The sequence below is a fragment of the Emys orbicularis genome, chromosome 9 (assembly GCF_028017835.1).
Source record: "Emys orbicularis isolate rEmyOrb1 chromosome 9, rEmyOrb1.hap1, whole genome shotgun sequence".
NCBI lineage: Eukaryota > Metazoa > Chordata > Testudines > Emydidae > Emys > Emys orbicularis.
In genome coordinates, this window is record NC_088691.1 from 82523217 (window position 1) to 82547576 (window position 24360).

The 24360-nt window shown below is 41.6% G+C and overlaps 1 protein-coding gene across 3 annotated transcripts in view; it reads left to right on the forward strand.

The window, feature by feature from the left end:
- The window catches only part of KCNAB1 (potassium voltage-gated channel subfamily A regulatory beta subunit 1), a 246092-nt gene that overhangs the window by 39899 nt on the left and 181833 nt on the right, over positions 1-24360 (forward strand). The window lies entirely within an intron of this gene.

The window sequence follows — 24360 nt, forward strand, 5'->3', positions numbered from 1 at the left end:
TGAACCCTTGGGGGTTCGCGAAATGTTACAGGGGGTTCTCAGGAAAAAAATTCCCTAATGGCGGACAGAGCTGTCCCTAGGGACCGCGGGCAGCACAGGGCCAGCAGCCCGGAGCCCCTGGACTTCCAAGAGCTAAGCAGATCAAAGCAAGCATATCTATCACACTGAGGAGATTTAAACTTCAAGACTCCTTATAAGAAATGGAAAGGGAGGGGGATATATTTTGCTGTTTTTAAAATTAAATAGGCAGCTAGTATTGTTTTTAAAATTATTATGAAGAACAAGTTTTAAGCTTTGTTGTAACGTGCGTTGTTTGCCTGGACTGTTCAAGACCTGAATGCTTGTGTAGGAGGAACTCTTTGAGTTGGCTTCTTAAATACCTTCATGCTGTTTCACATCTAGGAGCCTTGTCTTAGAACAAGCTTATTCAAAGCGATACAAGCTACAAAAGTGAGATCCTGGAAGAGTGTTGCCGTTTTCATAATGTAATAAAAATACTGTAATGATCAATAATAATTAAAAATAAATAGTGTGTAATAAGCATGCCATAAATACAAATTTTATATTTCCAAGATCACTGCTTTTATAATTTATACTCAGGTAAAGGAGAAAATCCCTGGAAATATTCATTTTTAGGAGGGGGTTCGCGAGACTTGATATTTTCGTGAAAGGGGTTCACAGGTTGTTAAAGTTTGGGAACCACTGTGTTAGACTAATAGGATTGGCCCATGAATGTGTACCACTGTGTGGAGCATGATATGTGGGATATTTTAGGTGAAGGCAGGGGCTTTGCCTTGAAGTCTGTTTTAGGAGCAGTCACATTCTTTTGTATGTTACTGGCTTTCTATTAGTACAACACCGCTTATTTTAGCAGCCCCAATTCAGCTTTGAATGTTAGTGTTCAAACTCAATAGAAAATGGGGAACAAGATTCTGATCCCTGCTGCAGCATTATATATCCAGAGTAACTCAGTTGATTTCAGTGGAGTTACTGGATTTACACCAAGATCTGAATATGGTCCATAAATTACTTCTTGAGAGCAAATGTACATCTTTATGTTTTGCTTGTTTGGCAATATTTAAAAAGCTCTTGCTTGTTTAAGTTATAAGTGCTCTGAAGTAAAGTATACCCCCACACAATTCAGATATTCACTCATTTAGAACATTCTATAGCTATTTAAAGACTACTGTTTCTGTGCTGCTTGCAAATAAAAGTAATAATGGAGGCTTTTGCTTTTTATTACTTTAAGTGGTTTTAGCAGCAATGGATGTTGCCTGATGATTTGCAGATACATACATATATATGAAGTATTCTTTTTGTGTGTGCAGCCTTTTACTGCAATTGGTGCTATAAACACATGTAAAGACTTCATGATTGAGCTTCAGTGTGTATAGTTAATATTAAGACCCTAATTCTCAAGTCTAGCTGTACCTCTTCATGGCATCTTTGCTTTCACTGAACCTGGGGCCTGCGAAGGGGCGGTTCATTCCCAGCCACAGCTTGGGCTATTTCTACACTACACACCACTTTTGGTGGCATGTAGGGTCTGTGTAGCTGCACACTACTGTGAAAAGCACACCAGGTATTCACTGTGGTGTGCGTCTATGTGTGTCAGTGAAAGGCTCTGGCAAGAGGAAGGCAGTGGGGAAAAGCTGAACCTGTTCCTCACTGCCTTCCCTGCTGTTGGAGCCTTTCCCTGTGGACGAGAGATGCTCCAGCAGCGGGGAGCTAGCAGCCATTCCCCACTGTTCCACCACCTGCTGCCAGAGCCTTTTCCTGCAGAGGAGAAGGGGACTTTACAGTGCTCAGAATAGTAGTGGAGATGGGAGGTCTGGCTTGGGCCAGCAGAGAATATGTAGGGTATGCACTCTGGGTACAAACCCATGCCCCTCAGCTGTGTCTTTGCTGACTTAATCCATGCCTCGCTATCTATACTGAAATTTGTACCCATACTAGGAGCGTTACAGATGTAATGTACACGATGCCCTGCTGAACCCTGCAGCGTAGATGCACCCTTAGGGGAGTACCAGGGCTGTGGTAAATTGTGCCTGGCTGACTGTGGACCTAAAGGGCTGTTCTGGCAATTGGGGAATGCCAGAGTTCAGAAGCCCACTGCTATCACATCATACTGAGGGCTGAAGACGGGGTGTAATTTCCAGAAGGGTATTTAAGCTAACTCTCTGGGCACTTTGCACTTTTATTCTACCCAACTTACACATTTTTTTCCTCAACAAAATTTGCAAAATATATGTAATAAAAATATTCAGAGAGTTATTAGCCTTCCTTTTTCTCCCTGTGATTCTCATGGGGCCCTGTGGCAGATCCACTTCTTTTATTAATTAAGCTTTTTAAGACTTCCCAAAATATTTTTTCTTTGAAATAAGATAACCTTTACAACAGATTTCTATTACTGTGAATGGTATTTCCCCCCTACATAGTCTTTGCTCATTTTTCTTGAGAGATTCCTTGAAAGAAGCATTTTCAAATATCTGGGTGTTCTAATGTTCCTTCTGCATTGTGAGCAGAAGACTTGGCAAAGATTGTCTTGAAAACATTTCAGAACTAGTCAAGAGTGTTCCTTAGGCATACTCTAAACCCTCTCCTGACCTACAGAATCTTAGCAAAAGCAGAGCTTGCAAATCTTGATGCACCTCTGTAACCACAGAGGAGTCCAGATGTGTTTGACCTTGTGAAATTCCACTGAACAAAGGGAAGCTCCCTCATTTTCTTGTACTGTGGGTATTGGGGACAGAAATGAGCTGGAAAGAGAAGCAGCTTGGGCTACTCAGCTTCCTTTCCCTCCCCAGCTTCTGTAGAACCCTTCTGCTCCAAGCCCAGCAACTCTTGCTTAGTGTGGTAAGGGAGGGGCTAAAGGATTGGAACTTAAACATGCCAGTAGACAGGGCTTCATGGGATTTTTAGGCTGAGCACATTCTAATTTATCCCTGGTTAAAAGACGCAGAACTTGAGTCAAAATCAGACATCTGAGTTCTCCTCTTCCACTGAACCAAAATTTCACATCTTCAATCCCGATGTCTTAAAACCCTACTCCTAGGTTTAGCAGTCTACAAAAGTTCCTCATAAAATTATTCACTGATTGAAGATTGTTTCTGAGGCTTGCTTAGCATTTGATGCATTTCAGCAAATTATTATATTCTGGTTTACATGGTAATTATCTGTAGAGATTAATTTACGCAATGCACATTTAAAATTTTTTTTAGACACCTGGCCAACTTGATGGGCTTTCTTTCTACAGTGTGGAATCAGCTATTGTATCAGTTAAATAGTAGATTAAGCAGATACAGCCACATGGATTTTTTTTGTCATAATGGACTGCATTCTTATATAATTGCACTTAGTTTAATAACTGCAACTGTTACACTGATAGAAAATGCCAAAATGAGAGAGAGAGAGAGACACTCTTTTTACAAAAGGCTCTGTATGAAGAAACTGCTACTTTAATAGCACTCGACTATTGTGTGTTAGTTTAAACACAGCCTTATCCAACTCTGAGTCACTGGAAAGACTCCATTGACTTGAGTAGGAGTTGGACAGGGCTTTTGTCAGTTTGCATGTAACCCCTATGTCCTTTAGCCTATAATGTGAAGCTAAATATCAAGGGAAGCTCAATTAAAAGCCAAAGGTATATGAACAAATGTGACATTTGACTGGGATGTATAGTATGAACAATTTTATTCTAAAGAATATAATCTCAGATGCCTCGCTTTACTTCTAAATTCTGCCAGACCTTATATCAAATCAGTTTTTCTCAATTATCAGGCATGCAGCTGCATGCAGCGTGTCCAGGCGAAGAAGTAGAGTGGAGTTTTCTTACTATTCAGTATATGAGACTGAGACCTTAGCTACATCTTTCATTATATACCCTGACTTAGGGGTTTAATATCTCAGCATTTTCAAACGATGCCGAGCTGGTATTTGATTATTCATATGTCAAAGGTTAGGCACATGTGCTTAAAACATCATCTGTTCCTGATGAGAAAGGGTGTAGTGGGTTCTGCTTGTTCTCAAGGAGATGGCTTGTTACCCCTACCTGAATAGAAGGGAGGTGGGAGTGATTCCCTGGAGAGACACAGGATCAAGGGCAGTTCTGAGGGAGACAACATAAAAGCAGCCAAGTCTGATATCATTGTTAACCATTCCAACTTTTCCAAGCCTCAGGAAGAGGTTGAGTTTTTGACTTTATATGGTGTGTGGAACTTGCTCTAGAGCAGGTTGGAAAGAAACCTGCTTATGACATGTTATCAGCTTGGATGCATGTCCTGAACCCCCAAATCATGTAATATCATTATGGCTTTTTACATTAGAGAAAACAGTGGACTTCTTTTCAGACATTTTTCTTAAAATTACCAGCCAAAAATATTTAGCTGTTTTTTGTTTTTTTTTTAATCCTTTTTGAGAACAATAGACATGTGACTCACTGATGAAAAATACTTGAGCTGATCATGTTGTAGCTGCTCCCTAGGCTAAAACACTGTCAGCTCAGTGTTCTTAAAAGTGTTAACCTGTGTCCACATGGCTGTTAGGGGTTTTTTCAATTGATTCAGTTTAGCTCATTTGAAAGCTCTTTTTTTTTGCTTGTGCAGATATGGTCCATGTGGTGCAATGCTACAGGCCTAGCAGAGCTATATTTGCAGGCACTTTGCAGCTTCAAACTATCACTTTATAATGCAACTACTTTAATATATAGTGATTGGAATACCATATAATTTTTAAATAAATGAACAAGTAAAATCAAAATGCAATGATTCACTGAGTTTCAAACTATATGCATTATTGCAGCATAGTTGCAATGACTGAAATGTAAATCTCAATACACCACATTTATACTAAAGAAAAACAATAAAATAAAGCTTCAGTTAGGCTTTCACGCTGAGACCACCATCAACTGATAGCTTTGAAAACATTGTATATCAATGTGCACCACTTATAAGAAATATAAATCAATCAATACCTTGGAGTCACAATAGGGATTATTTTGTCCCATAATGTAGGAGATGTGCAAAAATGCCCATTGTAACTGGTATGCTCTAGGGTTGTTAGATAATATATTATAGATGATAATGTAGACAATAGTAAGGGAATTCAAAAATCATTGTGTTTCCTAAGGCCTTTCCGCAGTTCCCCTCCAGATAAAGTTTTAGCAGGTCTGCTGACGAGTAATACCAGAACTAGTGCATCTACTGGTATATAGCATTGTGCTTGGAATTCCCTCCCTCGGAGAATGTATGTGGCTCTGCGCTGCTCCTGATTCTGGCCTATGCCTTAATGGCAGAACAGATTGATTGTTTTTATCACCTATAGATTGGACTACTGCAAAGCATTTTGCTTCGGGCTACTTAATCTATTTGACGCTACTCATGAGCTCGAGCCAATGCAGAATGCAGTAACATATCTGCTTAGCAGTATAAGCCTTTTAAATCAGACATCAGCTGTGCTGCTTGTACTGTCTGTGTGTTGCGTCGGGAGCTCACGATATACTGTTCCTTATTTCCTGGCCCCAGTCAGATGACATAGTCAGGGTGACAAAAGCTGTCTCTTGACTCCTCTGGCCGCAGTTACACTCCTTAAGCTGCTTTGGCTTATTTGCTTCCAGCTGCAGTTCAAGATGGGTACATCAAGATACAGCTATATATGGGTCAGGGCCTGTCCACATCAGAAACCATCCCTGCAGTAGAAATCCGCTGAAATGCCCCTGGTGATATCTCTTATATGTGAACGTAGAGGGGAGGAGGTGAAAGTGTTTTCAATAGCGGGTCCTCCACACTCTGTATTTTATTTTCCACTTCTGGTGCAAGAAATCCTGAGTAGTTTGACCTTTTGGACACGTTATACGGTCCATTTGATCATTTTTTGCTCAGCGGGGCTGGGAGGATGGAGTGTGTGGGGGGTCATCCCTGGAATAGATGTTATAGGGTCATATTGTTTAATTTAGTAATCTTGAATATTTGTTTGTTTTATTAATCGTGATACAAATTATATCAGAGAAATGGGAGCTGCCATTTATAGGGTGGGAGCATAGTGAGTGAGCTCCAGAGTGTAGAGAGCATACTGCTGCGGCTGGCTTGTAGAAGTGCACAGAGGAGGTATTTGTCTGCAAGGAGCTTTTAAAGAAAAAGCTTTGGATTCCAGTATAAATGAAGTTCTCCTTAAAAACCCTTCATCACAAGATTCAGCTATAACAGGTGCAGAATGCAGTGGAAAGGTGGCATAGAGCTACCTTTCCCTTCGCTCTCCTATGCTGCGTCACATGTAAACTAGAGGGCCTCAGGCTAGGGTTAGGGAGTAAGACTGGGTGATGAATCTGCTATGCAGCACATGACGACTCGCATGAGCCCCCTCCCCACCGCACATCCTTTTCCTATGGCCGGGTAGGGGGAAAGGTCTCGTGGCAGGAAGTGGTTGGGCTGTATTGGGAAGCAGCAGCTGCATGGTGAGCCAGGAGCTGCAGAGAAGCTGGATGCAGAGAGGGACCCCCGGGAACTGTATGCAGGGCCATGTGCAGAACAGGTTGTGACTTCTGGACCTTACAGCAGAGTGCAGGTCTGTGTGGGACTTGGCGGGGGGGGGGGGGGGGAGGGGAGCAGCAGTAGCTGTAATATTAATAATTGCTCCCTAAGCGCATGTAGTGTCTTTTAAAACTATTATGCAGGATCATTGTTGGGGCTGGATGAAAGCAATTCAGGGCCCTAGGCACACCTTCATGGGTCTCTCCACTGCCCATCACAATACTGAAACCCCTTCCCTCTTTAGGGTTGCAGAGGACACTCATACAAGAACTGTCTGCTAGACTGCCATCTTTTTGGGTAGGCGGTTAAGCAGATGATCCAGTCCTTCCTCCCCAATCTCCGGACTGCTGCTGCTTCTCTTTAGGAAAACTGGGATCTGTCCTGCCCCCATGAGCAAAGGACTGTGTGTATGGGGGGGTTCCCTGCTGATACCACACTAGCAGAGCCATGATTGGATGGTAGCAGCAAAGTTTTCCAGCCCACATGCACAGAGCTCTCTGCTGGGGTAGTGTTAGTGCGGGCACCACCAGAGCAGAGCAGCAGGCATCAGAGTTAAATGAAAATGAATGAGTTAAATGAACAGAGCTATTGGCTCAGGCTTTCTGCAGAGTCTGACAGATGTTATTGCATTGATTAAACTTGGATCATGTTTTTGAGTTTGTCTTTGCAGCCATCAGGACCCAGAAACAAGCTCTTTTTAAAAATGAAAGCGGAGACTATGACCTTCTCAGGTAACTCCAGTAACTAGGCTCCTTGGCAAGGGCATATGCTTTGATCCAGCCATGAGTCATATGCAGAGCCAGATGGCTCAATAATGAAACACTGAATATTTTACTAAAAACACTGGATTCTGTAAATATTAGAATTAATTAAATGTTTATAAAATTGTTTGAAATTCAATTGGTGCACTGCCACATGCCATGGCTTCAAGGGCATTTTTGTTTGTTAAAATTCTCAGGCCTTTATTGAAGCATGAGACCCTTCTATCATTTCTATTAAAAACCCTGTCCCCCCCTCCCCAACAAAACAAATCAGTTTCAATTATTTGCTGCAACTTGTAGAGAAAAGAAAGTATTCATAATGAATTGTATGCACATAATAATGTGGAATCCATGGATACAATTCAGTATTATCTTACTGATTCTAAAGTTGATTATCAGATATTTTATTTGTGAAAAGACTTGTTGTGTTCATCCTTAGCGTTTGAGCAATAAGGGAGTTGCAGGAAATTTTTTCTTGCTGACAATATTAGGGAACAGGACCTTTTGAAGTTTTTTATGTTCACTTTGTGTTGTCTTTTGCTCATTACGCAACAATAATTTGAAGAAACCACACTTGCACAGCTAAGTTCCAAATAACCATGTTTACCAACTATGCACAGACACACAAGTCCCAGCTATATATATCCTGCTGCTCTGCTGGTTTCTAAAACATAGAACATAGTGAGTGCCACTAGAGGGCTCTCACACTATGGAAAGCTTGCTCTTCCTCCCTCTTTATGAAAAGGGACATAAAGAAGTTACAAACACATTACTAACAAAACTGCTGTCACTAAATATACGACCTGCTACAAAATGAGTCCCAGAGATGGTTTCTGACTTCCTTCTGGATAATGCCTTGTAGACATCACAACAATATTTGGGCAGTGGCTGCATTTTCTGATGTAGTTGAATCAGTAACATCTTCCTGCTCTATAATGTTAGAATCACAAGTAGCAGAAACAGGGATAGGTTCACCGGTATCATCTATGGCGATGTTGTAGGCTCGGTGTTTTTCATAGGTGTTATTGGTGTAGAACATCCTGCTGAAATTGTGTTTTAAAAACTAGTTTATGTATCTTCTCCAGGATACATTTGGTGCCATTTCTATCTGATAAGACAGAGTGGACCATTCTGATGTGATAAATCCAGATTTCTTGAATTATCTCTTAATAAACATTTTTCTCCTTTGCAAACTGCACAGTTGAGTGTGACTGTGGCCATTTCATCACACTCTTTCTTTTGAATGTCTCTCTGTAGATTGAACTTTAACAAGTTCAGGTGAGATCTTAAATTCCATCCCATAAAACATTGCTGCTGTCTGATTTGTAGTAACATGGACGGTGTTTCTGTAGGTTGGTAGAAAATTTGCAATCTTGTATTGTAAGCTGCATTTATCTGGGATTGTAGCATTAATTGCTCACTTGGCTGTCTGGATAAATCTTTCAGCCAATCACTTTTTTGTGATGGTAGGGAGCTGATGCACCATGTATGATACCTTTTTTTTTTTTTTTGACAAACAACTGAAACTCTTTTTGGATGTGAATTGAGTTTCATTGTCACTAAACTCCAGCCGTCCAAAAAAAAAATCATAATACTTCTATCATCTGCACTAAATTAGTTGAATTCATACCAAATACTTTGGGCCATTTAGAATGGGCATCTACTGCAATCAAAAGCATGTTCCATGTATGGTCCATTGTAATCTATGTATAAACTTGTTGCCACAGAATCCTGGTCTCTCTCAAGGAATGAAGGAGCATGTTTAGCATATGTTATTTGCTGACAACTTTGACATTGTTTTGTTTTTCCTCTATTTGTGTATCAGTCCCTGGCCATCACAAATAGCTCTTGGCAAGGATTATCATTTCCCAGAAGGCCTTATTGTAATTCTTGAAGTACTCATGACCTAAGGAGTTTTGTGGGAATAACTGCTCTGGTGTCACTCACAGGCAATCTTGATATACACAAAACTGTTGTTTTTAGAGCAAAGAATGTTGGAAATGGTTGTTTTTGTGCATAATTCCGTCCATTCATCATACTGTGCACTTCAGCTGTCACTGGAACATTGCTTAGTTTTGTGTTGGACTGTGGTAGTTGTTACTGGCAAGGATTCGATTAGAGCTTTATAGAACATGTCTACTCTGTCTGGTTCAATTTCAGTATCCTTACCTACTGCTTCCAAAGGCAAGCTTGACAAGTGATAGACATTCACATGTTGTTCAGTACCTTTGAACTCAATATCATCACAGTGAATGCTGAAGAATAGAATCCATCTCTGTGATTGTACGGCTGCCGTTACTGGTACGCCTTTCTTTGGGTTAAACATTGATGATCTGTAACCGGAATAAATTGTTTCCCACGTAGATATTGGTTAAACTTTTTAACTCCCCAGACTAAACTTGGATCCTCTACATTTGAGTATAGTGTTGAGCTGGGTTAAACGTTGTTATGGATTGGGTGCAACCACGAAATTCATCCTGAAGGAAAGGCAAAGTGATTGAAATAACAGCACAACAACAACCCAAAGCACAGGTGCATGTCTCTGCCCAAAACAAAGGCAAGTTCAAGTCTGCTCAGAAGTGTGTGTGTGTGAGAGAGAAAATCAGGAGACCGCACACAGGGTGAGACAGAGGGTATGTCTACACTGCAAATTACCTCCTGTGGCAGCGAGTCTCAGAGCCCAGGTCAACTGATTCGAGCTCATGCTTGGGGCTAAAAATAGCTGTGTAGATGTTCCCACTTGGGCTGAAGCCTGGGCTCTGAAACCCAAATGTGGAGTGCCTTAGAGCCCCGGTTCCAGCTTGAGCTGGAACATCTACACGGCTGTTTTTAGGCATGTAATGTGAGCCCTGTGAGCTTAAGCCAGTTGACCTATGCTCGGAGACTCAGTGCTGCACGTTTTTTATATTTTTGTTTTGCGGTGTAGATGTACCCTGAGACAGAGACCGCCTGGACAAGCACAGTGTGTGACCCTGAGAGCAGCCTAGCGAGGGGGCTTCTGGGTGTGGTGCTGGCTAAAGAGGCTTGGGGCTATAAGCAAAGAACTTATCTCCTGTGTAGCTCCTCCTGTGTTTGGGGAAATAGGTGTCGGGGCAGGGTCTGGGCAGCCTGGCTTAGGGGTTAGCATCAGATGCGGGTACAGGAGCCAATTGTCAGGAATCAGGCTGGGTTGGAACACCAGATCAGAATTGAGAGACATACAAGAGCAGGAATCAAGAGTCAGTCCAAATCAGGATACCAGCAGGCCAGTTTTGGGTGACAGAACTAGAGAGCAGGAACCAGGAGGCAGTTACCAAGAGTCAGGCTGAGAGTAAGGATACCAGGAAGGCAGGAACAGGTAAACACCAGACCAGCAGTCTGTAGCAAGATGAAGCCTAGCTCTACAAACAACTTCCTGTTTCCTCCCCTGGCTTGAATAGGAGCTAAGGCCCCAAATCAGGAGCATTGGAACTCTCCTAATTGGGACGTAGGGGCAGGGCTAGTGCTACCTAGATCCTATCCCAGTATGTCCCTTGGCCCGTGCCGCTTCCAGCAGCTCCCATTGGCCCAGAGCAGCGAACCGCGGCCAGTGGGAGCCGCGATCGGCCGGACCTGCGGAGGGGGCAGGTAAACAAACCGGCCCGGCCCGCCAGGGGCTTTCCCTACACAAGCGGCGACCCCAGTTTGAGAAACACTGATCTAGACAGAGGAAAAAAGTTCACAAAATTTTAAGAGAGATCTGGTGGGCATAATTTTTTTTGAAAAACTGTTAATGGTAGCAAGTATCAGAGGGGTAGCCATGTTAGTTTGGATCTGTAAAAGCAGCAAAGAGTCCTGTGGCACCTTATAGACTAACAGACGTATTGGAGCATGAGCTTTCGTGGGTGAATACCCACTTCGTCGGATGCGACGAAGTGGGTATTCACCCACGAAAGCTCATGCTCCAATACGTCTGTTAGTCTATAAGGTGCCACAGGACTCTTTGCTGCTGTTAATGGTAGAAAACTCAGTGGAACCTCAAGCCAAAGTTGATCTGAAATATGCGTGACGGGTCTCTAGATGATGGTGTCATTCAAAAGCAAGCAACCTGAGATGTTCTGAGAAATAAGATATTTTTCTAATAACCTATTTTTTGAGTCTGTGACCTCCACTAAGGCTTAGTTACAGCATCACTCAATGCCATGGTGATGGGCACAATATCTGAATATAAAGCAATGGAACTTCCATAAAAGCTTTATGAAGCTTCATAACATATTTTTGGCTAAATTTCAAGTGAATTTTTACTAACTTTTGATTTAACCGGGGCTACTGTATGGCGTCAAGTGAAAAACATGCAAACTTCTGAATTTTCACAAGCCATTCCAGGCAAAGTGTGGTCACTCAAGTTTTGCTTTGGGAGTTTAACCTTGTTTGGGTCTGAAACCATCGAGTGTGAACACACTAAAACTGAAAAGGGAAAAAGAAACTTGAGTCAAGCCCTGTCCACTCTAACCAGTGAGTTAGAGGTGGCTATAGTCACAATGCATTTCTTACTTAAATTCAGATTTAACCTAGACAAATCAATAATTTTACATTAAAACAATGGTCAATTCTGGTTCCAATCCTGCAAACCCCTGCCCAGAACTGCCAAATCAGGCTTTTAGTCTTCAGGAATATGAAATGAATAATGCAGATAAATTGAACTGCCAGCCCTGGAATAGGCAGCAGAATAGTTAATATTGTAAATGGTATCAGTGGTGGTTTTTTCCTGCATATTATCAATTGTTGATTAATCATATTCTGTCCAATAATTTTTTTGTGTCAGATATTAAAAGCTATACGTCTATGTATTCCATCATTGAATCTTCGGAGGTACAAGCTCAGCTCATTGCATTATTTAAGTAGTGTTGGCAGTAGAGCTGGGTGAATAATGCAAAACACTTACACAATTACCCTCTCAATTTATTAAAAATGGCTGCACTTTGATTATATTCTCATCCCTTTATCATGTTCGCTTTCTGTGAATATTCCAGCAGATGACTTTACTGACAGGAATGGTCAAAGAAACTGAATTATGTAGCATATGTGAATTCATGATAAGTTTTCACAAAAGAAATCTTATTTTAAGAGTTCTCCAGTTGGATAACTGAAACAAACCATGCAACCTCTGTGTCTAGTCCAAACAGTTTGCATATAAATATTGAATACCCTCAGTGTAAACCAGGTCAGGCCAATAATTATATGCAAAATTATACAATAATTTCAAATATCAGATTAATTCAAGCAAATTGTGCTGTTCATGAAAAATTCATGAATTGCAACAGAGATTAAATTGAATGTATAGCTATTTTCTGATCTATTTGCTCAAGTCTAGTTAGCATTGAGATGTTAGAGAGAAAATCCAACGTGTAATTAGAAAACCTGATAATTAAAATATTTTTTTCTCTTCACTTTTCTGGTCTTTTATCCAAAAATTGTGCTGAGGCAGATTCCAGTCTACAATTCTACTGTTATCGAAAGTGCCAAATCTATAGTGACGTGTAATAGAAATGCTGAATCAGATTCTTGTCTTGTGCTGTGTCTACACTGCACTGCACTTCACTTCCTGAAGGGTGCTTTAAAATTTGCCTTTGGCCATAAACTGTGCATTGAGGAGCATATTGGGTCATTGCTGCTATTACCATCTGGGGCTATACTTGTGGGCAGAATATGGCCTTATGGCTGCTCTCTGGGTTGGGGAGCATTCCATAGCTACATGCATACTTTCCTGGATTCCAAGGCCAGAAGGCACCATTGTGATCATCTATTCTGGCCTCCTATATTACACAGGCCATAGCACTTCTCCAAAGTAATTCCTAGGGCAGATCTTTTAGAAAAACATCCAATCTTGATTTAAAAATTGTCAGTGATGGAGAATCTACCATGACCCTTGGTAAATTGTGCCAATGGTTAATTACCCTCCCAGTCAAAAATTTATGCCTTATTTCCATTCTGAATTTATCTAGCTCAATTTCCAGCCATTGGATCGTGTTGTATCTTTTTTTGCTAGATTGAAGAGTCCATTATTAAATATTTGTTCCCCATGTAGGTACTTATAGACTGTAATCAAGTCCCCCCTCAGCTGACTTTGGAATAGATTGAGCTCTTTCAGTCTCTCTTCGTGTTTTCTAAACCATTAACCATTCTCATGGCTCTTCTCTGAACCCTCTCCAATTTATCAACATCATTCTTGAATTGTGGGCACCAGAATTGGACACACTATTCCAGCAGTGGTCACACCAGTGCCAAATATAGAGGTAAAATAATCCCTCTATTCCTACTTGAGATTCCCCTGTTTATGCATCGCAGTGTCATATTGGGAGCTCAGGTTCAGTGGATTGTCCTCCATGATCTGCAAATCTCATTCAGAGTCACTGCTTCCCAGGATAGAGTCCTCCATCCTGTAAGCATGGCCTACTTTTTGTGTCTAGATGTATACATTTACATTTAGCTGTATTAAAATGCATATTGTTTGCTTGATAAACTGGGTGCAAGCAATTTACATCACTCTGATGCAGTGACATATCCTTTTCGTTATTTTACCACTCCCCCAATTTGTGTCACAGCAAACTTTATCAGTGATTATATTATTCTTGGTCATTGATAAAAATGTGAACTAGCATAGGGCCAAGAGCCGATCCATGTGGGGCCCACTGGAAATACACCTGCTTGATGATGATTCCCTGTTTACAGTTACATTTTGAGACCTATCAGTTAGCCAGTTTTTAATCCATTTAATGTGTGCCATGTTAATTTGATATCATTCTAGATTTTTAGTCAAAATGTCATGTGGAACCAAGTCAGTGCCTTACAGAAGTCTAAGTTTATTAAGTCAACACTATTGTCTTTATTAACCAAACTTGTAATCTCATCAAAAAAGATATCAAGTTAGCTTGACTGGCTCTATTTTCCATAATCTCATAATCTCATATTGACTTGCATTAATTAAACTACCCTCCTTTTAGCTCTTTTAATTGAGTCCTGTATCATCCCCTCCACTATCTTGGCTGGGACTGATGTCAGGCTGACAAGCCTTATAATTGGGTCATCCCATTTACCCTTTTAAAAAATTGACACAACATTAGCTTTCTTCCAGTCTTCTGGAGCTTCCCCAGTGCACCAAGACTTATTGAAAATCAGCTTTAGTGGTCCAATGAGCTCCTCAGCCAGTTCTTTTAAAACTCTTGGATGCAAGTTATCTGGATCTGCTGATTTTAAAATGTCTAACTTTCATAGCTTCTGTTTAACATCCTCCAGAGATTAGTGGAATGGAAAGAGTGTTATCACCATTTATGAACTGAGTACTGTAACAAGTGCTCCATTATCTTGTCTGGGATGGATGTCAGGCTGACATAATCACTTAACAAATGGGGGTGAAGTGGAGTGGGGTGGTTGGTTGATGTAAGGAAGTGATTGAAGTATGGATTGATATGCCTACATTTCAAAAAGTGGTCACCAGTCCTTGATTGCCTGCTCTTTCCAAATTGGCCATACATTCTGTTGCCACAGCTTCCTGTGATCTGCTGTGTGGGTGGGAGGCTGAAGAATTGCTAATAATGGGAGATGCCCACTATAGGACAAAGCTATACTGCTGATGTGAAACCTATCTTCTTGTCTGGCTGTGGCTTATTGATATCCATGCTTGTCCTGAAACAATTTCTTCCCCATTAGCCAATATACTATTAGCACTGTTACTGCTGCTGGTGCGACTTCATTTCTTCAACGTATGTAGATAGCTCAGTTGAACAGAAACTATGGAGGGCATTTGCCCTTAGGTCTCAGTATTCTAATTGTGACAAAGGTAGGAGATAGTTAAAATATGAAACCAGTGGCAATGCCATAGACTGTCAGGGTATGTCTACACTACATTGTAAGCCCAAGGTTAGTGGATTTGAGTCAGCTAATGGTGGGTTAGGAACTCAGGGTTTGAACGTCTACACTGATAGTTAACCATATGTTAAGAATTTTCTAACCCAGGTTGGAACCTGGGGTTCTGGCATCCCTAAAGCAGCACATAGACTCCCTATCACCTTCCTGAAACGTGCCCACTTCAGCCCTTTGACTGTGGTGCACTGTGGGAAAACTTGACTGTCCACTCTGCATGTTACAGGAAGCAGCCCACCAAAACATTCTGCAGAGTGCTTGCTTTGGTCTATGCGTGTCCAGCTGCTAGTGTCAGCAACATGGAGAAAGGCGCATTTTTGAAGAACTTTTCTTGCTTGTGCTTTCACTCCTGTGACAGGAAATGGGCAGAGCTTCTGAGGCACACTGGTGGACGTTTTGGTGGCGTTTTCTGACCCACCAATGGCACTTGACAGAGCGTATGGAGGAAGAGGACACAGACATGGTAAACTCAGATTGGCTGATGCTGTTCATGACACTCTGCACAACCGCTGATGCCCCCTGCATAGACTGGAACTTCTGGAGCAGGGCCACAAGTGCATACTGGTGGAACCGCATCATCATGCAGACATGGGGTGAACAGCAGTGGGTCCAGCACTTTTGCATGAAGAAGCTACATGGAGCGTTATGAGCTGCTTCCTCCGACCCTCCAGTGTGAAGACACACAAGAGGGCGGCCATCCCGGTCCAGAAGCGGATTCCTAAAGCCATCTGGAAGCTGGCTCCCCTAGGCTGCTACAGGTCCATTGCCAACCTGTTTGCCATTGGAAAGTTGACTGCGGGTAAAGTGGGAGTGGAAGTTTCTGAGGCAATCAGGCATGTGGTTTATCCCAAGGTGGCAGGCATAAAAGGTATTTATGAAGTAATTGCTGGCTTTGAGAGAATGGAGTTTCCAAACCGCTCCAGGGCCATTGATGAGACTCTCATGTGCCCATCGTTTGCCCTCCTCAAGGAGCACATGAGCCAATAAACCACAAAGGGTACTACTCCATTCTTATGCAGGCCCTCATGGACTACAGAAGTCTATTTATGAATATCAATGTGGGTGGCACCTGGAAAGTTCATGACGCCAGTGTTTTGCCGATTGGGAGTCTATTGACATGGACAGCCTAGAACACTATTCCCACTGAATGACATTGTCATACACGGAGTTACTGTCCCCACCATTATTCTGGGGGACCCCACATACTTCCTTTTGCCTTTGCTTATGAAACCATGTCTGATTTCAGAGGCCCTGGCAAAAGGTTTAATTTCACTCTCAGGTGAAGTGGTCATTGTAGCTTTAGATATACAGTGAATGAAGAGCAGATAGATATGGCGTCTGTACTGTTGGTGACTTCAAAGGGGACAACTTGTGCTTAAATACTTAGCTGAATCAGGGCCCATGCCATTAACTGAAATTAATACACTGATAATTTTATTTGGGAAATGCACTGAAATTTAGAATGGCTGTGGTTTTTGTCAGTGGTCAGTTTTTTAGATGGTAAAGTTCAGATGATTGTACTTATAAAAGGTTTTAATGTTCTACTCAATCATTTATTGGAACATACATGTAATGTAACTGGCGTGTTGATATGCCCTGCTGCTCTCTATATAAATGATTATCCAAAACATTGAAAATAAATTGGTTCTTGATATTACATTGATAACTGTTATAATGTATCCCCGTCTTGAGAACTCCCGTTCAGAAGAAAAGACTGAGATGTTCATTGAAGTGAGACAAAATGTAAAAAGACAGTGCATTGTGGATTTTGGAAATGCTACTGAGGGAACACAGCTGCATAAATGTATAGTCCCTTACACAATCAAATCAACTTAAAGATCTTTTGAAATATGAATTTAGAATTGAAAAGCTCCCTGAGCAGAACTGTGGTTCCATGGGCAAGATCATGTAGTAGTTACACAGCTGACTAAATTTTCTCATCCATTCCATGAACATTTATAAAGTTTAGCTGATCCAATTATGCTGCAAGTGAAGCCCTGCAGAGAACCTGTCAAAACATCTAACGTAGTTAAAATTATAGTACAAATGATGAATTCATATTTTTAATGTGCATCAAACCTGAAAGTAGCTACAGTTTTATTTTTGTCTTACTGCAATTTACCAGTGACTTCTTCTGGTTTAGACCCTGGAGCAAAGTGCAGGTATAGTTCAGTGTTTTATGCTGTGTGTATCCTAATTTTAAATGATGAACTAGAGCCTTTATTCTCCTGTCACTTTTATGCCATGTACCACTACAGTTGGTTTGGATCTTTGAGAGAGACATGGAATAGGATTGTCATTAAGTGTGCAACAGGTACTGTGCCACTGTAAATGCCCACACTTCAGAGCTCTGTGTCAAACAGCAAGAAAGAATCTCTTAGGAATTGGTCTCTTGACCAAAAAGGAAATTTTCTCACTCAGAATCTCTTCTTTTAGAATATAGATGTTTTTACACACTTGCACCTCCTCAGCCCCCAAAAACATTTTAATTAGCGCTCCCCCATGTCACCTCTAGCTTACATATAACAAACAACTTTTAATTGTACGCAGTATGGCATTGCTGTGGGAAACAAATAGAAAATAACAGTAATGATGGGACGTGAAAAGTTGCTTTAGGCTGGGTACATGTCACCTTCATTTATACCATTACAATCTCAAGTTCTGCTCTCAGATACGTGGGCAGAGGCTTTGCTGCAGATCTTTTAAATACAGTTACAGTGGAATGCAGTGGCTGACTTTACAAACTCTGGTGCAGCATGTACCTGTGCATCTGAGAGCAAGATAGTGTCCTAAATCAGAGGCGCTGTGCTTTTCTACAGAAATAAATGGTCTTGAAATTTCCAAGTTGCTCAGCTGACACACGTAATTAAGTTGAGATATGTTGCCAAAATGCATCTAGAGAGGAATAGTAACCAAAAGGAGAAGGCCATTTCTTAGGCAGTGAGGAAAGTGGTTTAGATTTCCCATTTAATGTTGCATGTAATTACATAGCACTGATGTTAATGTGGATCATATACATCCCCTGTATAAAGTAATGTTAACCCTAAACATTTAATTGCATACAATAGTGCAGTGACCTGGAAAATGCAAAGGGTAAGAATTGTTGTTTTCTCTACAAGCATTTACATACATGTAAGACAGCATTATAGGAAAATATTAAGTCAATTGTTGTTTAGGGCTTAATCATACCATTTAGGCACAGCACAGTGTAAGGAACTCTGCAGAGGTGCACTGGACCAAGGGCGGCTCTGGGGGCAATTGTGCTTCAGGAATTGTTCTTGGAACTTTCTGGCAGGTAGGGGGAGCTCCACACCCATAGTTACAACCTATCCAGGGGTACAGCATACTCCTTCCTGTGTGTCAGACCAGTTCTTCTGGCCACTGTCCTGGAGTATGTTTATGCTTTTGGTACTGGTTATTTTAGAAACCATCCTTCCCCTTTGCCTTTTCCTCTATTCATCGTCCAGGCAGTTTGATTGCCACATGAGCATTATAAAATAGGGATAAGCAGACTGGTTAGGAGGAAACCATGACTTTATTGAACCAAATCCTAGCCATATTGAAGCTTTAGCTCTCTCTTCAGATAAAACATCCTCTTCTAATATTTCTTGAGACCAGAGAAAATAGAAGAAATAGCACTCCTAATATCACTCATTCTCCCGACTTTGAATAACTTGAGTGGTTAGTGTTTGCCACTATTTGCTTTAATATAAGGAGGGCAAGTATTAGTGGTAGCTCTTCTCTGGTTCCTCATGTGGTCCTGCAGTGTTTCCTCCACTGCATTCACTAATTCTTGTAGGTCTCAACTTGTATTTTGATGTTTCTAGTCCTTTTTTACATTAGACATGAGAAATAAAGGCAGTCAGGATACTCCTCATTCAGTAGTCAGAGTTTGTGCTCCTGCTCCATGAAAACAGCCTTTAACACGTGGTAACTTGACCTTGCACATCAGCAGTTCAGAGGCAGAAAATGTAGGCATGTCTGTTTTGAGTAGAAGAACCACAGATTAAATCAAAAGCGAGCTACACTGGGACAGAAGATACAGAGTCTAGAACTACTACTATGCAATATTTAAAGGGGGGGGAGAAGAGAGAAGTCTAGTGTATTGTGGGTATGTCCCTGCCAGTGTGCCTTTACTTCTGACCGTGAATAATAGGGTTTTTCTAAAGCCCAGTTGAGGATGTCCTATTAAAAACGTCAGGGATCAAATTCAAAATCCTTCAAGAAACCTGTAAACAGCCAATTTAAGACAAATTAGGAAGAACATGAAGCATCATAATGTGTATTTGTCTCCAACCTTCCTGTCCAGGTACTCATACTGCCCCTGTTAGCATAGTCTGTTGATACCTCCCAGAGATTAATGAAATACCAGCTTGACACCTCTGTGAGGTAAGGAAGCGTTGCTTTCCCCGTCTGACAGATGAGGTCCAGTGACTTGCCCAAAATCACACAGGAGATCAATTGTAGAACTGGACAGAGTTCACCTCTCCTGAGTTCCACAGCAGTGCCGTACACACAAGATCATCCTTCCTCCAGTGCCACATGAAGTAACCTTAACAAGCATTCAGACGTGTTCAGTGGAGAATAACATATTTAAATATGCCACTCTACATGTTAACTTACCAATTTTCATAAGAATTTATTAGCAGTTCTTTTTGACTGATTCAGTAAGTTAGCCTTACATTTTTATAGAAGAGTTTTTGAAAAAAAGGAGGACCTGATTCTTCTCCCACTTCCACTCTTTTCATGTTGAGAAGACTCCATTGACTTCAGTTGAGCTACTTTAGATTTACATTAGTGTAAGGGAAGGCAAAATAGGGCACTTAGTGTTCAGAACAAATGCTTTTAGCTGAAATAGCAACCTTTCATTTCTGTCTATTTTCCTAGCCATAAAGCAGATGGATTATTAGCTGCTGTGAACTTGGCTAGGGGTTCTGGCCCTATTCCCACTGCTGTTATATAGTTAACCTTATAATAGGTGATCTGAAGATAACGTTTTTCAATGTTATTTTCTTACTAAGTAGGAATTCAGTACCTACAGGGTAACAAAGTGAAACTTCAATTCTGTATCTTAAAATGGCTGACACTGCACCCTTATCTTGGACAGTTGTATGGTATGGACTGCTGTTTACAATCCAAAACCTTTAACTAGTTAAGGAAATTAATGATTGGTGTTTAGATGCCATTAGCATGGGAGATTGATGACACACACACACACACTGCAGCACTCAGCCCTTAATGAAGTCAATTAAACTGCAGATAGCAATAATTAGGGACCTACCAAATTCAAGGCCATGAAAAATGCATCACAGACTGAAATCTGAGCTCCCCCATGAAATATGGTCTCTTGTGTGCTTTTACTCTATACTATATAGATTTCACGGGGGAGACCATCATTTCTCAAATTGGGGGTCCTGATCCAAAAGGAAATTGCAAGGGGGTGGGGGGATCACAAGGTTATTTTAGGGGGGCCGCGGTATTGCCACCCTTACTTTTATGCTGCCTTCAGAGCTGGGCGGCCGGAGAGCAGTGGCTGTTGGCTGGGTGCCTAGCTGTGAAGGCAGCACCCCACCAGCAGCAGTGCAGAAGTAAGGTGGCAATACCATACCATGACACCCTTACTTCTGTGCTGCTGCCTTTCAGAGCTGGGCAGCCAGAGAGGGGCAGCTGCTGACCAAGAGCCCAGCTCTGCCGGCAGCAGCGCAGAAGTAAAGGTGGCAATACCCTACTGCTGGCAGCGGCTCTGCCTTCAGAGCTGGGCTCCCGGCCAGCTGCCCAGCTCTGACGACAGCGCCGTCGCCAGCAGCAGCAGCGCAGAAGTAAGGGAAGCAGTACCATAACTCCCGCTACAATAACCTTGCGACCCCCCCTCCAACTCCTTTTGGGTCAGGACCCCTTCAATTACAACACCGTGAAGTTTCAGATTTAAATAGCTAAAATCATGAAATTTTCAATTTTTAAACCCTATGACTGTGAAATTGACGAAAATGGACTATGAATTTGGTAGGGCCCTAGCAATAAGAAGATGCCAGCATATCAGGACGATATTGTACTATCAGTCAGAACATCCCAATAGACACATGAGGCTTAGCCCTCTTACTCTTCTTTGAGGCTTGCTCACTCGCATTTCTGTAGCATCTGTGTGGGTGGAAGGGTTTCATCCCAGTGTTTTATAAAGAGAATCCATCAACTTGAGATGTGCCCATCACAAATTTCTGTTTCTGTTGAAAAGTCAGAACGGATTAAGTTGATCGGGGTGATGTTGGCAGTTGTCTGTAACATTAAGGATAGCTCTGAGAGGATTTTTTTGGGCCTAACCCTAGACTTAACCATCTCCTATCCACACAGTGATCATACTGGCCTGTGACATTTGTATGGTGGCAATGTGTCAGACAGGGAAATGATGTGCCTACATGCCCATTCAGTCCAGAGAACTTGGATCCATACTTTTAAAAGACAGACTACAAAACTGATGGGATTAAGGATCATTCTGACCAGCTCTGTAAGAGAACAGACAGTTCAGTTGTACCGAACAATTACAACTGCTGCTCAACATTCTAAACTGGAGACCATTTTATAGCAAAAAGACGTATGTTTTTTTTTTACTAACAAATCTATGGGGTCTGCTTGCCACAAGATTAATCACACAACATGGGAAGTTATAGACACTCTGCTGCACTTTATGCCTCATAATGTCCCAAAAGAACAATTATCTGATGATAACCCCATTCCCTATTCAGCACATATTGCTTAATTAAGGAATCTTGCTATTGCTAATACTGTCTGCTGTGGAATTCTAAGCACAAGAAACAATAATGTTAAGACCTGCCATGTTAAATGATCAACATACATTTCTATAGTCTGTATGCAGCATATCAATACATTCCGAATACTGGTCTAGCTAACAACCAGTTAGTTGATTTTTGTTTGTTGATATGCTTCATTTCAAAATGGAGCTAAGGCAACACAAACAGATTAAATGGTCTGTAAATGAGCCACTGCAAAGCAAAATCTGAGATCAGATGCAAACTGTGAGGTCAGAGAGCCACATTAATACCATTAAATTTTTATAATGTTGGGATGTATCCTAGCAGTAGGAAGTCATTTTTTACAGTTCTTCATCGGTGAAAAAGGTGCTAGTCTAACCTTCTTAGTTTAGGACTAACAGGTACCTTAAAAAATAATGCTATGATATTGGAGGTAGGATCAATATTTTTCAATTATGTAATTGCTTTCTTGAAGGAAAGGAAAAAGAGATTTACAAAAATTAGAATGGGAGAGATTAGAGAAGACTGACCAGTTTAAAATAAGCTTTTGGCTGAGGAATGTCTCAGGACTTTCACTTTTAAGTTTATAAATCACATTCTATCGAACAAGACAAAGGCAGTAACTCTCAGTAAAGGTACTCAAAGCCTTAGAAAAGATGACTCAGGGCCCAATACTTTTTCTCTTTAAATCAATGGTAAAAGCACTCATTGTCTTCAGTGAGCTAGGATCTGTCTCGCTGTCTCCCACAACAGTGTATTAGTCTGATGGGGATCTCTTGGAATAACTCACGGGATGTTTATGACAAGGCTGAACAGTAGGGCAGATTCTCAGCTAGTGTAAACTGTCACAGCTTCATCAAAGTCAATGGAACTATGACAATTTACACTAGTTGAGAATCTGCCCCTAGAAATCACCTGCCTATGCAGAGTGAAACATACAAATCCACTTCATATCCATTCAACCTCAGTATACTTGACTGGGCCCAACCCCTTCTCATGCCAGTAATCTTTAGTCATGTGACTAGTCCTTGGCACTCATTGGAAACTAGAAAATTGAGAATCGTTTCCCCCCTCCCCATTTTCACTAAAATTTTCCAACCAGATCGAGTAGTCCCATTGCCTCACCCATCTTTAAAAAAAAAATTACAAGTTGAGGCTTTTAGCAGGAAAGCAAGGCCTATGTTCTGAAATCCATTGCGAGACTACTAAAAGGGCTGGAATAGAGCAGACTGGCGCAAGCAGGTAGGAGACAGAGGTGGAGAGGGGAAGAGAGAATGGTGGGGGGAGGGAGAGAAGTGAAGGAAAGCAAGAAAAGAAAGCAAACACTAAAGATATAAAAGAGACAGGAGGAGAGAGGCCAAATCAGAAAAGAGAGGTTTGTAGGGGAAAAAATTAAAATTCCAAATGGATGTCAAATTGTAGAGCATGCCCATGAGAGAGACCATGGGTCTGAAGTGAAAACACAGCAAGCTACAGAAGGAAAAGTGGGCAACTCTTTCCTCATTCAAATCCCTCCTAAGAACTCACTTAATCTATGATGTCCACAACTAGTGCATTCATAATAAGTTATATATACACTTATGCTGTGTGTGTGTGTGTGGGTGGGTACGCACGACTGAAGGATTGACAGAAGGATAATTGTTGTTGCAAGTGTTGTGATTTTGCTTGACCCTTGTGAGAGCAGTGTAAGGGAGGGGAAGGAAAGCCCCTGCCATTGCTCTCAATAAGTAACTAACCACACTGAGAGACACAACTCTTCTACTTTTCAAGCTATCCCTGGTGGTAGAGGAGAGCGCTTGTTTATTGTTAATTTCAACTGCACTCAGACAATATGGTGAGGAGGACTATATAGGTACCTGGTTAGGTTAGATAGAACTGCACCCCAGGGGTATGTCTAAGCGTGGAGCTGGAGATGTAAATTCCAACTTGAGGAGACATACCTACGCTAGCTCTGACTGGGCTCACGTGCTAAAAATACTGTAGCTGTGGTAGTGTGAGCAGTGGAAGGGGCTAGCTACTCTAAATATGTACCCATCCAAGACAGTAGGTATATACTAGCTCGTCTCACCACTTGCACCAATTGAGCTACACTCTACTTTTAGTGCACTCTCTCAATCGGAGCTACTGCAGGTGTGTCTCATCGAGCTGGAGTTTACAACTTTCCAGCTCAAGGTGTAGACATATCCCAGGAGCAGGCCAGGCACATCTGGTCTGAAGAAAATTTTCTGTCCAGAGACCTCCACCCAACCCTCCAACCATCCCAGCCCTCCCCAGAATCCTGAGCAAAGAAAGGGACTTTGCAGCAAGTCAACAAATTTATAATAAATACAGGGGTGAAAGTAAAGCCGAAGACTTACTGGTATGGGGGCTGGCTCTGGCCCCTGGAAGGGGCGGGGCCTTGGGCAGAAGAGGCGGGGCTGGGGG